The following is a 15,793-nucleotide window of genomic DNA, read 5'->3' on the forward strand; positions in this document are numbered from 1 at the left end:
TTCTCTCTCCCATCCAGCAGATGAGAACATATTTCAAGTGTTTTATTTTGATCATAAAACAGAGGAATTACATGGATAGGGAGCAATGCATTACGAGCGATGTGCTCTGCTCTACAATCTTTGGTGCTCTGCTCTACAATCTTTGGTACCAAGGTGTCATTTTGAGATATAGGCCTAAAGCAATATGGGCAAGGGAAACTTCTTTCTTTCTCAAGAAAGGAACAGGGAGGAAAGTCTTTCCAAGTCTAATGTTCCCCCAGAAGTCACATACCAGAGTCACTCAGTTGCCTCCTAGATACAGGATGGTTTGAACAGCGCAGTGCTTTGCACTTCTGCCTCTTAAAGGAGGCAGAGATCCCAGTCAGCACATCCCTTGAGCAGCTGTTTTATCTGATAGATCACACGATTCCAGTCATGCACATGACAGAGCACAATGAATAGATTGGTGCCATGCCTTCACAGCTCTGCTTGAGCCTTAGAGAGCCCTCTCTAGTCTAATGCTTTCTTAGCACCTGGGCACGGGTACTGTTTAGAACAGAAGGAATCCATGAAGTTGTAATGGAGACATGTTATTGCTGGTCAACACCCTCACATCGGCTCCTTCAGCGTTTGTGGTTCTCTGGCTTCGTGTGGTGGTGGTTGAGGGATTTTTGTTGCTGTTCTTTTAACCAGTATCTACTAATTCAGCAAACACCAGGGAGTGCTGCCAGAACTGCAAGTCCCTCAACATGTTAGGATGGGATAACCTAAGTATTGACGCCAGAAGGAACAGTTTTGCATAATCCTGGAAGCACAGAATGACTTGAGTTGGAAAGGTCTACCCATTTCCAACCCTTGCCATGGGGCAACAGCTGCTGGGAAAGAGGAGAGAAACACAAACTGTCCCATGCTTCAAGCTGTTAGACAGTACAAAATCATGTGCCATTCCTTCTTCCAACATGTTTACTGCAAGTGTCACGTCTTGCTGTAATTTGAATCCAATTTATGTCATTGACAAGATAACCAAATTCAGTCCTCACTTGTCTACTGCTAGCAAGAACATTACAGAGGAATAAGAAACACATAATGAAAGCATTCAAGATCAAGGGTCATACAAAGCATGAACCAATCTAAAGCAGCAGGAGAAATTGGCTGTGTAACTGGTTTCTCGCAGCTAAAGAAATTTTAGTCAGGGAGAGGTCCAAAAATGTTTTCCAGCATTTTCACAAGGTGCATAAATTTTGCAGAGAACTGTTAACTTTATAGCTCCTTTCAGACATGGGAGGAAGAACTACAGCCAAGATTGTAAACTAAGGCTCCTGCCTAACAAAGCGGAGCTGTATGGCTATGCTCAGCCAAGCCTTTCAGCATCAAGACATTTGTGCCTTACAATCGTGTGACCCTAAGAGGCCACAAGAACATAATCTTCTCTTTTGCAGAGAAAAAACATCAGGTAGTAGCCACTGACTGCAGTGGGTAATTAATGAGTCTCTATTCCAACACAAGACAGAAATCCCCAAGATTTTCATCTAGGTAGAAATTCTTACTTCTTACTCTGCAAGCAAGTTTCTTCTGTCAAAAAGAAACAAGCCAAAAAATACCTCAAGACCTTATTCAACATCATAACATAGGGTATCATAATACACACTGCAGAGAAAATAATGAATGGGTCAAGGAAGAAAACTATGCAGAGAGGCAGTGGTCACCTGGTACAAGATGATGTAGAGCATATTTCTTATCTTAAAGTGATCAGAAGTCAAGAAAAAACATACAGAGTGGTCTGGAATCCACTTCTGCTGGGACAGTTTGGTGAAGAAATGCACTCAAATTCACATTCTAACAATGAAATAGTGGGTGGGAGTTTACAACGGAGCTTGTAGATCTCTACATGCTACCTACTTCTTCCATCTCTACTTTTAGATAGAAAAGTGAAACTACAGTAGTTTAAGTAGCCACAGCGAGAATCAAGTTATTCCTTCTGCCTTCAGTTCCTAAAAAGGCAATATAAGCAGAATATATCATTCTTCTGCTGGGAAGGTTGATCCCAGATCAATGCCCAACGCCTTGGTAGTTGGTAAGACAACATGGCCTAAGACTGTAGAAGATATGGGCCGAAAAAAAAACACACGAACAGAAACCACATCCAAGAACATGACTTTCAAATGGACCTCTTCGTTAGCGTTTCAATACAAATGCCTCAAAGATTCTCAAATACACATAAGAGAAGCAGCAGCACAAATTTATGATCCCACTTGCACCTATCTAGGTGCACAGAGCCCAGTGAACTGTTACAAAGCTTACCATACCAGCCAATACTTCTAGACAGAAACTCTCTCCAGTTCTTTCCTACTGGGAAAACCAACCAACCACACAACTTTGCAGTAACTAATGGATCTTTTAAGCCCTGCATGTACCTGAACACACAGTACTATACAGCAGCAACGCTTACGCAATAGTTACACCTCCTATTGCAAAGTGCCAAGGTCTGAGATCAAGGAAACTGCCATCCCACAGTCAGCATCCAAAAGCTGACAGCTGTGCACAGGCAGGTCATCATGGTACTCTCATTATCATTTATAAGACTGTGCTGAGATGGCCACCATTCAATTTTGAAGGCAGAATAGGAAAAAAATTGTGACTGGCAACAAAAGTTAAAAGTACCTCCTTTAAAGAAACCAGTTTTCCATAGAACAAAAACAAGTGAGAAATAGTGAGGCTTATACTACAAGCTTGTAGAAGCAGAGATTATTTTTTCCATATAGATCTGAACATAAAAAGGGCCAACCACATGCCACAGATCCTGTGTGTGAGCTGCAAACAATAACAGTAGTACTAATAACAATTATTTTTTTTTAAAGAAAAGCAAATTGGCAGACGGGATTCCCAATGGATGAAAACAGTCTGACAATTTACAATGAACACATGTTTGAAGTCAGCTTCAAGTAATACGCTAACAAGAATTATGTGCATCTGTTTCATGCTCCCTGAGAATAATGCCATCAAAACTGAATTAAAATGCTTCAAAACAACAGAGTCTGAACACGTCTTGGACTAATTAAAATTAACCACATTCCTGAGGTCACAAGCTTACCCCTTTGGACATCAGCAAATTCTAGCTAAGGTCACTCATCAAGCAAAATAATGAATATCTGTGTTCAAAAGGCATGCACAATACATTTATTTAATTAACGTATTATTGGATTGAAGGAGATTTATGGAGTCATTTCAATTTTGGAAGACCACAAGAGCACTCTTTGGTCATACCAATGTGGAGTCTTAACAGGATGCAGTAAAGTAAATCAGGTCAGCAGTAGACCTTCAAAGCTTCGACAAATTATTAATTAGTTTACAGCATTGATCGATAGGAAAACAATTTATTTCTACTAAATAGTATAAATTAGCTTTCTTTTTTTAAATTCAAATAAGCAACGGAAATTGTAGATGTTTTGCATATGTATTACTGAGGCTGTGGCACTGTCAAGTTCCTTACATAAGTTAGATACTCTTGTTCTAGTTGAAATGAAAATCAGGAGCAGAAAAACATAACTGGTCGCCAAATAAACATTCAGGATAATGCAACTATTTGGAAGCCTTTGTTTTGTTGTTGTTGTTGTTTTTCCCCTATATAATAATGGGAAAACTAAGATCATGATACAAATAAAATAATCAGATTTTTCAGCTCACGCTACACAGAACCTCAGATCAACATAATGATAACAGATTAAGATCCTGGATCTACCAGTGATGCTGCCTTAGCACACAGGAGGTGGTGGGAAAGCTGGCCAAGGTGTGCAGTTATCATCAATAGACCTTGCATCAGTGGCTCTTCTTCACATTGCAATTGGATTCCCATCAGTTGAAGCCTCTGGGTATCATTGCAACATAAATATTTAGGTGAGAAACTGATGGTTTTGAAGTCCATTATTTCCCTTGCAAGCTATGTGCTAAGGCACTCCCCTTGGGATCTGTTCCTGTCTGAACACCAATTTACTCACCAAGTTCCAACTGTTCCACATGATTATCAGTACTTTTTTTTTTTAAACATATTGGCACTAACAAACTGTGAAACCTACTAAATGAAACTAATCTCCTTATGTCTTAAAGCATGGGGGTGGGGGAACAACTCATTTTACCAGGCACTGATCTGATTACTCTGTGAATAAAGCTAATCAGTGTAATTACACTGTTCAGAAGCACATGCTATGGACCCACAGATGAACAAAGAATACTTCTGTAGGTGCTAGCTGCATTCCAGATTTGGTAAACTGGAGTTTTCTGTCTTTCTTTATTATATTGGTTTCAAATTATTCTTTCAAGTTCCAATCACATGCAAAGAATTGGAGGAAGTTTCCTACCATTTGCTTTCCAGCCAGAGCATTTAGTGAAAAGCTAACAGTTTTTCAAGATGAAGCACAGTAATTTCATGCATTGTGATGCTACGTCAGCAAAGGGCTGAATTTAGAAATCTTGAGTCCCATCAATTACCCTGAGAAGCATAACAGCGTTTTACTGTACTGCTACAACGTGGACATTACCTCCATCATCATCTCTGTATTTTAGCATTAATAAGTTTGCCAAGGGATCCTGACTACAGAAACATCACTCAGGCTTAATAAAGAAAAGCAGCCCCTTAGGTGTCTAAGGGCATCCTCCCTTATTTCATGTCATACTGCCCATTCTATGAAGAGCATTTCAAGAGAGAAATGGAGAAATGTGATAGTCTTTTCCCTTTCACACCCTGCAGCAGGCAGAATTTTATCTTATATGTCCCAGAACTTGTCTATGATCTGGGAATTCCAGCATTGCCTTTATCCAGTTAATCCAGCTCCGAGTTGAAATATCAATGACATTTTCTCACATATTGGTTTTCAACCGGAGCTGCTGAACCTCTTGGAGGATTCTGGCTGGGTGTGCTGCCCTCAACAAATGCATTTGATGCTCACGTATCGCCTCTTGGCTGCTTGTTTGCACAGCCATCTGTCAGGATGGCATACTGCCTGCTTACTAGGTGGTGTGCCAGTTTTACTAGCGCAGAGATGCCAAGAATAGGTGGTTTTAAATGCAGAGCCAGCACCTCTTTTCTTACCACCATTCCTCCACTATCTCAGTGGAGGCAGAAATAGCCACTCAGGAGGCTCTAAGTCCACCCAGAGTCCCCACTGAGGTCATTAACAAAGCTTTAAAACAAAACAAAAGTACCAGGAGATGAAGAACTGCAAAATAACCCACTCATCAATAGCCTGGAAACAGCAGCTGAAAACATGCATATGGGTTTCTTTGCAGAAAGTGCTATAAACCCTGGAGTGAACCTCTCATATGAAAAATGAAAATGCCTCAATGCTATTAAAAATGTAAAAATTAAAGCCATTCCAGCTCTGACACAGCACCCATATAGAAAGAGGTTTAACACATTCAATTTACACACAGTTGAAATTAATTTGTTACAACTTCCATTGTTTTCTGTTTTCTTATCTCTTCAATTTAAAGCTTGCCTCCATCATGATGTTTTACTGCTAGAATGTGATTAATAGAGACATGAACATGATTCACTCCACAGTAGCTTCATATTTGTACAAGCTAAGACCTCACATTTGTTCTCCAGGGTCTTAACTTTTGAGCCCAGAGGCTTTACCTGTTTCCTTCATCCTGATACGAAGCAATGAATATCTGCCTGCAAGACTGAGGACATCAGCCTACATCATGGGTAAGGAGTCTCTTGCCCAGGCACATGATGAGAAGCAGGACACACTCCCAGGACTCTCCCAGTAGCAGGAGCCAATTCCACCCAACAGCAAAGTGGAGGAGTTCCCATGGGATGGGGAAGGGCCTTGCAAGTCACTTTGTGCTCACGTTTAAAAAAAAATCAGCAAGGAAAAGCAGGCTTTAGGAGGGGTAGTGAGCAGGTTTGCCCTCATACCAAGTTCCATGCCAGTGCTCTAGCTGCAGCAACACAGAGCTGTATTTGCTGCCCTCCTGCCTCACCTCAGAGCCATCTGATGGGCTCCACACTGCTGGCACGGGCAGAGCACGTATTAAAAATTAGCCTCAAGGCTAACAGCAACAGCACAGGACAGATCAATCACACAACGTTAAAAAACAACGTTGATGGAGTTCCAGCACACACACATGGGGTTCCGAGGAGGAGGTGAGATCCAGCCAGTGCACATAAACACAACTGACCTTTTTTTGGCAGAGAAGAGACTTTTGTAAACACAAGTGATTTTCTCCAGTTCTGAGGCACACAAAGGTGCCAATTTTGAAACACATCTGAGCACTGAATACAAAACAAATGCTTTCCAGCCCTGAGCTAGGAGTTCTATTTGGATAAAGTCCATTTGAAGAAGAAAAACAACAAAACACCTCATGCTTACTCTTTCAGATCCCAAAAGTGATCATATTCTCTGCTCTCTTACATGGTCTTTGTTCTTCTCCCTCCAGATCTCCCCTCCACTCTTCCCATTCTGAACTCCTGCCCAATTCTCAGGTCAGGTAGAGCTACCATTGCCAAGTCACCTACAGCACCTCCCCATCTGCACACCAGAAAGAAATTAGTTGAGCCCACAAAGCCAGAAACACCAGCTAGCCTTAACTCACTGAACTCCACAAGACTCTAGGAAGTTTTACCCCCTCAAATAGTGCTAATTACCAACAGCTGATCCCATCTTGCTCTGACAAGAGAGGCTGGCACTTTAAATAAGGATTTCATGTTAAATCCCATCATACATTTGCATTATTAAGCAGATTAGCAAAGCATATGCAAAAGGCAAATTTCTTGTTTGTTCTGTGCAGCAGTTGCCATTATTTATGGCTGTGTTTCAGCTCCCTGCTACAAAGAGCATTATGAACTACACCACTCTAATGTTTCAATAGAAAGACGCTTCCTCTCATAATTTATTTGTAAAAGATGCATGCATAAAGGCATTCTTCACAGCTCTTGTAGCTGTAGCCATTAAAAACCGTTTGAAGTCTTCCCACAATTGTTTGTACTTTTGGGCAGCAGGCCAAGTGCACTAACTCACACCAGCCAATTTTAACATCCTCACATACCCATAGTGTCACCTAGAGTCTCCCCTTCATGCAGCCAGTTTTAGGCTCTCCAAACAACCCCTTGCTAGTGACAGAAAGGGATGCATGTGTTCCCTCATCAGTTAAGCTGTCCTTTAGCAGAGGTCCCACAAGGTACCATGGTAGAACTCTCCACCACTTCTGGCTGGCACATGAGAGCAGACAGGAAGGGAATTCTCTGGAAGTGCTCCACGTTCTATAGCTAACCAGGTCTACTAACAGGCGGCTAACCTCAGGGATGCTCATCTAATGCACAGCCAACAGTAAATTGGGCCCTTGAGCCCTATGTTAAGGATGCACACAGTGGGAATTCCTGTCCTTTCAGCTCTGCTCCCAGTTCTTTGATGGGATGAACAGACCTGACTTGGATAATCTCTGGTAAGAAAGTCATGGGGAGAAGGAGTAAATCTCCAACACATTCTCTTGCAGTGTTGCCTGCTCAGGAAGAAGCCAAAACAATCTCCAAGCCAAGATGCAATTCTCACTCAGTGGATGAGTTGCTCAATTTGTGCATAGTTTCCTGAAATATCTGTATTTATCTCCCATCTGAGAACTCACTGCACATTAAGCCAAATTCCCTCCATTCTTGCTATCTCTACACTATAATTACATTACAGATTTCATAAGCTAAAGCTGCAAGAAGCAACAATCCAGTTCTCTTTGAATGGGAGCAGATTACACTTGCTCAAAATTCTATGGAATTGTTTATGTTTGCATGATTTGCAAACCGCCATGGGGAACGAGGATTACTGTAACCAGCATGTTTGTTTGGTTTTCAAAGTGCTTGTTTTTCCATCATGCAGCAGATAACATCTGTACTCATCATGCCTTAGCACACCAAGCCTTTAAGATGGATAATTATAGCAGAGACATGAGATAAGGCTTGTTGGAATCTCTCAGCTGATGCACTCCCTTGCAAGCACACGATCAGCGTCCTGCAGTTCCCTTGTGGAAGACTGTACCCATAGGCAAAATAAACTCATGGTACCAATACCTTCTCACTCAGCTATCAGATTTTGGTCCCCCATACCTTTAACACCTTTGTTCTTATACATATTAGAAAAAAATGGTTTGCACCTTCCTGGATATAAGTGACAATATGAAATACAATAAAAACACAAGTCTTCCATCTCCATTAGCAGAGCAAACCAGATGAAATCTCCATTACTGAGCTCCTACCTTGTATTCTGTTCATATCTTACTGCTATGATTTGGATTTTACAGTCTTTTCTCCTTTTGTTATGAAGAGTAGAAGCCTAGTAAAGATTAACACAAACAGAAAATGCTCCTTCTAAGTAGTATCTCCAAGGACTACATTTTCAGGTAGACACCTCATTCTTTCCTGTAGAGAACATGAAAACTTTGCTTGAATATATCCAGCCAATTCAAGTTTCTGGGAGTTTTAAATGATGTCAAGCTTGGCCCAGCATCTGCACAAGGAAGTAGAATTTTAGTGGCTATAATTACAAATAACTTTGTTCAAACAAATGTATGTATCTGAAAAAAAATCTAGTATCTATTTTAGGAAATAGCAGCTCAGAGGCAACGTTAATTGACTGTTGCTGATGCTTACTGATAGTCAGAAATACCACAGAGCAGTTTCCTAAGTTTTCTACCAAAAATGTGGCCCCAGACTGATTTTGCATATAAAAATAGCAGCACTGAAAAAAACACCCAAGGATCCATTATACGAGAAGAAATTAGTTTTCTAAAGAGAAATTAAAGTGACCATTAGGATTAAAGGTAAAGTCAAAGCATTACTACTCTAACTACATCCTAATATTACCAAAAGATGCACATTGTTGATTTATAGATGACTACTAAAGCTATTTTCTGGGCAAAAGCAAGCCATGTAATTTGTATCTTGAACCTTTAACTCCCAGTTTGAGGGCTGCTATAAGCAAGACAATAAATATGTATCCAGCAGAATCCTTGAAATTAAAGATATTCATTTTCCTCTGTTCAACTCACTTCAAAACCACTTCTCCAATCCATCAAATGTCCAAATCCAGAAGCCATTCAAAACAGAAATGAACAAGTCCTTCACTCCTATTCTGACAGATAGGCAACTCTGCCATAAAATTAGAACTTTTTCTTTTTCTTCTTTGTGTAGCAGTCACTAGTTTCCAAATTAAAGTATGGCAAGAAGGAAGCAATTCTTAAGAGCACAAACTGTGGGGATATGGGGTGGAAAAAATCAGTAACAGAATGCTGCAAGGTGAGCTGGGAAAGGAAGAGAAGTTGGCTGGCAGAGTTGTTTGCACTGCTTTCTTGGTGAAACAAAATGCTAAAAACAGCCACAGTGTTAAAATTAACAAAATAAATGTCATGTTCTAGCTTATGATCCAAAACACACCTCATCTAAATCAATGGAACATTCGAGCTAGGAACAAGTTTCAATTGTCTTATTCTCTCAGGTAAAACAATTCAAGGAAGTCAGCACAATTTTTTCCTTATTTTGCTCTAAGCTTATAGGATTTTGGAAGATAGATGGTCTTTATTCTCTCACTGCTGTGGTTTCCTAGCTGCGTGAATAACCTTCCTGATATTACCTCCACTTTAAATATATCTAACTGGCTTTGTTCCCAAAATCGAGATCAAGAAGTCACTAAGAATTCTGAATTAACACTTCACATTAGATGGAAATGAATCTGGTGACCTGCCTCACAGAAAAACAACTTATAGCACACATCACCTTTTGAAGTTTGAATATTATTTATATGGATGAAGTAGAAAAAACTTATACAAGTAGAAGTCATTGAGCATCTTAAACAAAATCTGTGCTTCTTCCATGGCTTCTCCCCAGTTTCACACCAGCTTAGTCTCTTATTTTAACCAAACCAGTTTTTCCAAACTAATTTTTTCCACATTTGCTATATGTCAACGTAATATATTCTACAGCTAAGTGACAGCAGCTCCCTCAAATGAGAGTCTCATTCATCATTACGACTCTTACACCTTTGAATCTCACTGAGCAGAATAAATCATTAAGCCTTTCTCAATTCACGGACTTAGACGAAGCTGTTCCCTGCTGAGAAAATATTCTCTCCTGTGTGAATATTCAGGAAGTTGGCAGGAACATCCCCCAGAGTTTGCACATCTACAGATTCCCACGGCCAGTTGTTCTGGGGATCCAAGTCAGCGTCATCAGAAGAAGTTCTCAATGAAATATCAGGCCATGGTCCCACAGAGTCACACCCTATTGCTTCATATACAGCCCCCTTGTTTAAATTCCTCATTTCTGTATTTCAGGCTTTCTTCCTTCATGGTCAGGAATCTCCTCTGGGTAGAACATGGTTTAACTCTTCTAAAGCACAGGATCTCATTCCCATGTATCTGGACAGATTTCTTAACAAGTCAGTGCAGACAAAAGAAAGTCAAAATACAAGAAGATATTGAACATTCATGACAAAAAGTTATTACACTGCATTCAGCCTCACCCTCGTGAAAGGACAGGCCAGCACATAAAGGGCTTAAACATCTTCTAATCATGAATCAAAGATGACAGCTATTGCAGTGATCTCCTAACACATTTTTAGGGCTTCTGTTCTCAGGCTACACAAGTTGTGAAGGCACAGATGAATTAAAACAATAAAGGCTTTTAATCCAGTTGAACAAATGCCAAATCCCCATAATCCCCACAGACTCTTCCTATCTAGCATTTCTCATTTTAAAAATTGAAACTTAAAAATGTTAAGCATTCTTGTTCCATGAGAAGAATCATTCTTCTGACTTTCAATCCCTGCCTGTTAGAGAGAAATGAGTTTATTCTTATATTCTAACAGATAGGAACACAGTATTCTGTGAGCAGATTCTAAGCTTGCACATAAGCTTATTACCCCAGTACCAAGCACTGTCAAATAGTCCTCATCCCTCAACAGGGCTTTTTATCTCAGTTTCCATGTGGAAAAAAAGAAAAAAAAAAAAAAATCAAGAGTTTCCACAGAGTTCATTTATCTGTAGTTGGCCCAGTGTCTCAGACCTGATCCAAATGAAGGGTGGGAAATCTTGAACAGAATCCTTTGACAGGAGCAAAACTTGCTGCCATTGTATGAATGGGTGATGGACAAGAACCATCTCACAGCTGCACGTGCACTGAGTCTGCTTGGATGCTGCTGGCACCTGGAAATATTGGACAAGCACATTGTAATAGAAGATACTCTTGGCTGGCAAATTTCTCCTCAACTTCTCCAGTAAAAGTATCTCAGACACATAGGCACAGGAGGAGGCATTAGAACTGGCCACAGGTTCATTCTATGGAGATTTTTGTTCCGTTTTAACACGTACAACAGTATAAATCAAAATTGAGTTCCAGGAAAGCACAGCTCTAGATTGTTGGTTGCAGTGTCTGAAATCTCATGAGAGGATACACTGCATGGCCTCAAGTTGCACCAGGGGAGGCTTAAACTGGAAATCAGGAAGAATTCCTTTACAGAAAGGGTGGTCAGGCTGCCCATGGAGGTGGTGGAATCTCCATCTCTGGAGGTATTCAAGAGACACATGGATGTGGCACTTAGGGACACAATTTAGTGGTTGATTTGTAACGTTGAGTGGATGGTTGGACATGATGATCTTAGAAGTCTTTTCCAACTTTTTTTGTACTCTCATTGCTGCTAAGACTAGTGGTTTCCCATAACATAAGCTTCACATCAAGAAAGCAGTATCGTGACAGACACTCATGCTGGGGAAGGCCAGATGGTCTTTAGAACCCAGGTACAAGGGAGTATATCTCTAGTTCAATGGTCATCTTAAACATAGCTTGAAAGATTACATTTTCATTAGGAATCTAGGATAATCTAGCAAAAGCTTTAGAAAAAGACTGTACATAGGAAGAGCAGCCCAAGAGCTTGATCTCTTCTCCTTGCTTCTGTGTGGCAGCTGAAATGGGGACTACACCTACAAACTGAACCAAGTTATTTAAAAATTACAAGGGAAAAAAGAAAGTGCTGCAGAAGACCAAAAGAACAAGGTGGCAATGGAGACATCTCACATTCAAAGCTACGCCCAAGTGTCTCGCAGAAAGCCTGGCAGTTGCTAAAAATCTGGCTGCTAGGAGGATATACACTTAACCCCTTCTCCAATGCATATTTTTCAGCCTTAAGAAAAAAATTGTTTTCCAGTTTTCTCCATTCAAATAACTGACAGAAGTCATTTTTGTTGTTGCAATGGTACTCAACTGAAAACATAAGCATGCTAGATGTTTCCACGTAGCTCAGGAAATAAATATCAAATAGAAACTTCTTTCTTCTAATCATAGTGAACTGGTACAAGTGCTCAGTTGTGTGTTTATTCACCAGAATAAAAGTTGTTTCTCAACTCCAGCTTCCAATAGTTGTACTCGCTGAAGGCAATGGTTCCTATCATCTTAACATCAGGATAAAACTGAGATACTGCACATACACAAACGGACTACAAAGAAGCCATGCTTACCACCAGCACGTGGTACAGCATGGAAATAATAAATGGCACATCAAAGACAGATCCCCAGCTGTAGAAGATGCTCTTTTTTAATTCATCACCCTATTCAACAGCTGCTTTACTTCACTACAGTTTGTATTCTATACAAAGCAATCACAAGTGTTTTGCTGGACTAAATATGGAATAATCTGTAGCAATTTGATCCAGAAGACAACAATAAAAGCTTTAATATCGCCTCTTCTGTTATTAGAAAGCACTTCTATGATAAAAACAGTTTTTTGACTTTCAGAAATTCACCATTTGATCCTAATGTACTTTGATGGAAAATAGCTTTAGAGGTTTCAAAAAGCCCAAAATAGAGAAACATCTGCAAAAATTTAGGTGCAGCTGTTTAGGGGAAAAAGTCCAGTGCTAGAAAAGCCAGTACTCCCTCTGTAATCAATAACAACTCTATTAAAAACATCAGGGAACAGCGTGAAGTACTTGCCCAGGTTCAAAGTTCTTTTTTATTTATTTATTTTTTAAAGCACTGACATCTTTTGGTCATCAAAACTTGGAGAAGCTTTGTAAATTAGTGTCACACAGGTGTTTCAGCCAGACTCCAACCAAGCCATAGTTGGCTGCTTTTCCAAAGCAATCAGAATTGGTGCAGTCTTAAGAAGAAAAAGCCCCAAAGCACGTTATCCAGTTTCATTTTTGGTAAAGAAGGCCTGCTGTATTTCCTGCTTAGAAGTGACTGCACTTTAGTGATGATCAAAACAACTTGATATCAAGTCTGTTATCAGCTTTGGGCTTTAAGAACTCCACAAAGCTTTGTCCGCAAAGTCTTAAATAAGAGTCTAGTCCAATAGGATGAGGGGGAATGCAGCAGGAAAGGTTCAGGTTGGCTATTAGAAAAAAAGAATTCTTCTCTAAGAGTGGTCAGGCACTGCAATGGGCTGCCCAGGGATGTGGTTGCATCACCATTCCTGGAGGCAATTATGAAATGCTTAGATGTGGTACTAAGGGACATGGTTAGCGGGCAGCATTGGTGGTAGGTGGATGGTTGGACTAGATGACCTTGGAGGTTTTTTCCAACCTTGGTGATTCTACAATTCTGGGAAATGACAACACTACTGTTTTTATATTGGGGGAAAGACTCATTATATTTACCTAAAAGAATAATACATACAGCACTGAAGAGAGAACAGACTATTAGCAACCTTTAGCCATTGGGTGGAGGAGTAACTCCTTTCGAGTTGTTGACTGTGAACTGAACTGAAAGGGCCAGACAGACCAGTTTTTCAAAAACACTATCAATCACTAAACCAGCACAGAGCATAACAAATACTATTCAAATAAGAAATCTGCGTCTGCTACTGTACTGCATAACATTCAGATAAACACAACAGTGAAAATACAGATGACTGAAGCAGCTAATGCCTGTGAATTTAATAAGAACACATAACCTACCTTATCTTTGTCATATTGGTGAATAGAGTTGTATGGTCTATTTAAGAAAAGGCATTATACTCTTCACCAGTTACCCAAATCAGAGCATCTGGAACAAGCTTATGATCTACAGCCTGTCAAGTTTCAGATACTGTAGCCTCAACACCTCTCACTTGGGTTGTACAGCTCCAAACACTTAGTGAACCTCATTGTAATAATGATAATAATGCAGCAGAGCTGTATTTTAGGAAGCAAGACAAAGCTTGAGCATTCTTATGTTTTTACTGAAAGAATGAGCAGGAAGGAGTCAAAATACAATTCATAACCATAGTGTTGGTATGGAAGACATTTGATCTGCCACAAAACTTTTGACCTAAACTATTAAGAGTTTTGGAAACAAGCATGTACTTCTTACTCGTCTTTAGTAAAATATTTGTGCTTCCTGTCCTGTCTCCTCAAAGTAGCTGTTTCAGTATTGAAGTGCAAGAGCCACTGACTGAACTTTGAAACGCTCCCTACAGCACAGAAGACAGAAAACCAAGAACCTCTCATGCTCCCAGCTGTAACAGAACTTACCAGGTTTCTTCAGACCACAAGCAGTTCCTTCAACCAAAATAAAGTTTTCTAAAAGAAAATATTTAATTGAGGTGTATAGACTTCAATACCTTTGCACTGTCACTTGATGTTTGTACCTTTCCTAGGACTTCCTATAGAACAGGAGTTTTCTCACCTCAAGCACTACATCTACAGCCCAAAGATGTTACAGAACTAGTTTCACAACAGGTCTGCCCCAGAAGAGCCATTTCCCTTTTACTGCAAAAGATTTATGAGCAGGAAACTCAGATAAATGAACAGAGTGGCTTCTGTACGAGTGATTTAAGCAGACAAGGATTCCTCAGGAGGAAAGGACATAATGAAAGGGGAGAGTGGGAAGGAGTCTGAAATCACAGGAGCATGAAATGGAATGGTGGCCCACATATTCCATACTGAACCAGGGAGACTTTAAGGAAGACTCTGAGCCACAGGTGGTTTGAAAGCAGTGATTCTGAAGACTGCCTCTACACACTTGCCCTATTCCTATGCTCATCCCAGTACCAACCACTGACCCGTATGCAACACAGCACAAGCTGAACAGACCTTTCTTCTCTCCTGGTACATTCCCATGCTGATGATTCCCCTTCAGGGAAAACTCAGAAGAATGGAGAGAGCTAGAGACATTCAAGAGAAAATAGGCTTTGCTGGCTTTTCAGACTAACAGCAAGAGACTGTGGCAACAATTTTATTTGTATTTTTTAATTATTTGGGTCAAAAGAAAACAGCTTGTCACAGTCAGCCTTACAATGTGCATCTCTGAGCACAAACACTACCCAGAATATCCAAGTGACTTTTAAAAGACTTTTATGGATATTCCACTCTCAAAGGATGCCGGGCGAGATCAATGGACGCCAACTGAGATCATTATGTATGACTTACCTTGCCCATTTCCTTCCCTTTCTGCCTTTGAGGCTCTTTTAGTGCACTGAATGTCTTTCTGGGGAATTTCATTTAATATCTTGGCAGCATACTCAATTCCTCCTGTCAGATCCTTGAGGCAGTCCTATAAATAAAGGGCAGAATGCTTTATTACTAGAGTCAGCAAAAGAATTGTGCACAATGATGTCCTTACTCATACCACAACGTTATTAAAATGTGCATACAGTTTCTGTGGTTCAGAGGCAAAGGGAGTCAAGCAATTGCAATTTAATGGCTTCAGTTCCCTCTTCTCCTGGATATGTGTGTCACACTTTGGATTTCGAGCTCTGCCCCACATAAGCTGCCATCTCAGTCCCCTTTACTTGCATTCACTCACTCAGGCTCACATCCCACTGTTCTTGCACAGACCCTCACATATACTTAGAGT

General features: G+C 40.3%; 1 long non-coding RNA gene across 1 annotated transcript in view; it reads right to left on the reverse strand.

Moving 5' to 3' along the window:
* LOC104913867 overlaps positions 1–15,793 on the reverse strand; it is a 41,993-nt gene that overhangs the window by 14,533 nt on the left and 11,667 nt on the right. The window contains exon 3 of the long non-coding RNA XR_795682.3: positions 15,367–15,490. This is a non-coding gene — a long non-coding RNA (uncharacterized LOC104913867). The remainder of the gene's footprint in view (positions 1–15,366; positions 15,491–15,793) is intronic.

The sequence above is a fragment of the Meleagris gallopavo genome, chromosome 21, assembly GCF_000146605.3.
Source record: "Meleagris gallopavo isolate NT-WF06-2002-E0010 breed Aviagen turkey brand Nicholas breeding stock chromosome 21, Turkey_5.1, whole genome shotgun sequence".
NCBI lineage: Eukaryota > Metazoa > Chordata > Aves > Galliformes > Phasianidae > Meleagris > Meleagris gallopavo.